Genomic DNA, 2,144 nt, shown 5'->3' on the forward strand with positions numbered 1-2,144 from the left:
CGCCCCAAGCACCCAGAGCAGCCGCTGCCCCCTCCCGCCTTCCAGCGCGGCCGCGGGGGACGGTCAGGAAACCCCCGTGGGATAAATTGCCTTTGCTTGAACCGGGGTGGAGGCGCCGTCCCGCCGGGGGCTCTGCCCTTTCCTGGGGGAGCCGACGCCGGACCTGGCCCCGCTGACCCGGGACGCGGCGCTTGTGTTGTAAACAGTGGTAAGAGAAACGGCTGGATTAATCAAGCGCGGGTCGAGTGCGTAAGGCCAAAGCTAACGAGCACGTCGTGAGATATGTAAGTGCCAGCAGAAACCAGACGAGGACAACCAAAACTGTGGCAAACGGGGGTGATGAGCCAATTTGTGACCGTATTAGGAGAAGGGCCCAAAGGTTCAAGAGAAGTTCACCTCCCGCAGAGACCACGAAGGACCACGAGAGAGCACGAGAGACGACCTAAGACACCTGTAGATGCCCCTAAGGACTCACAACGCACGCGTGAAGGACTATGCAGATATTGTAATTAGTTCTTAGAAATATAATGAATATGTATGGTCATTCCAAGAAATTATTATGAATACGTATCTCGAAGAGCCGTATAAGGGACGGTTGATGCAACATACGGTGCGCGTGCGAGGCGGAGAGACCCCCCCGTGCACCCGGCCGAGTGAAGCAACGCCTGCTCTTTAATACACCCAGTGCTGAGGAGTTTTATTCCCGACGTTCGGCGACGGTTTGGCGACCCAGGCAGGACATCGCACCTGACGCTCGACGGATTCTCGGGATCGAGAGGACTCCGGCGCCACCGAAGTCTTTTTTTTCGGGGAGATCCTCCCATCCCCTGACCCGCTGAGTTCAGTGCAAGATCCCCTGGGATTACGAGGCGTTACTGCTAAGGGAACCAGTCCGTAAGTCGGGGGAGAAAATTCCCGCCGGGTTGAGTTGCAGGGATTAAAAGGGGAAAAAAACGGGTTAAAGGGAAGGCTTGTTTGCACGTTATTGCGGGGGCGCCCGGAGTGCCAGCCGTGGAAAGGTGTGCGGGTGTTGTGAGCGTATCCGCGGAAGCGTGTGTCGTCGGGAGTGTGTGGACGCCTCTGCTACTGCTAACTGCGGGCAACCGTTGTCTGCAGTTGCTGTACCGTGGGTTCGGGGACAATCCTTGGAAGGGGGGGGATTTTTGGAAAAAGGCACAGATTTCACACAGAGGAAACAGATTCCAGCACCGACCTCTGGGTAGGGGTCAGTGTGCTGTTTGCGGGGAAAAGGGACGTTGGAAACGAGAGGGTCCGCGAGGGAGGAGAGCTGACGGTGTTACCCCTGAGCAGGCCGTACGACCGCTGGCTCCAGATGAGGCATGAGGAGGAGCGGGGGAGTCATCCCCAGCTGAGCCCCCGGTTACCCCGACGCTGGGGAATGGGAGGACGGATTTTTTAGTAGACGCTGGAGCCGCGTATTCCGTTTTAAATTACTTCTAAAGGGAGTTTTAGTCAAGATACCGTAAATGTAGTTGGTGCCACAGGGAAAGGGGAAAACCGGCCGTTTTTCCAGCCGTTAAAATGTAAAATAGGTAGGCGATGGTTGCCTGAATGCCCGATGCCGTTGTTAGGAAGGGATGTCCTGAGTAAACGGAATGCACAAATAGCTTTTGAAAATGGGCGAGTACAAGTCCATATTCCAGAAGGTAAAGCCCTGGAAGCCCAGGTTTTTACGCTACAGCAACCCCAGGCGGAAGAAGGGATTCCGGAGGCGGTGGAGAACGCCCTTACTCCGCTGGCTTGGGCCACCGAAATCCCAGGGAAATCCCAAGCAGCGGAACCGGTGAGAACACAACGAAAACCTAACGCCAGGCCGGTAAGACAAAAACACACTAATATGGGCTGAGGTTTTTCAGTGGGAAAACAGCTTGGCTGATCGCCAAAGCTGATCGCACTTTGATTGACCGTCAGGGCACGGTTTTGATACGCTGCATCAGATGCAGCGTTATGTTCTGCTTTGTTAACCAAAACGAATGCACCCGGCCGAATAAAGTAATGCCTGCTCGTTAATACACCCAGTCTTAAGGAGTTTTATTCCCGATGTTCGGTGACACTCGCACTGACCGCCCCCCCCCCCCGTCATGCTGCTGAGGACGGGGCAGGTTGTGGCACGGGTGGCGGGG

Source organism: Aptenodytes forsteri, unplaced genomic scaffold (genome assembly GCF_000699145.1).
Source record: "Aptenodytes forsteri isolate BGI_AS27 unplaced genomic scaffold, ASM69914v1 Scaffold254, whole genome shotgun sequence".
In the NCBI taxonomy this organism is placed as follows: Eukaryota; Metazoa; Chordata; class Aves; order Sphenisciformes; family Spheniscidae; genus Aptenodytes; species Aptenodytes forsteri.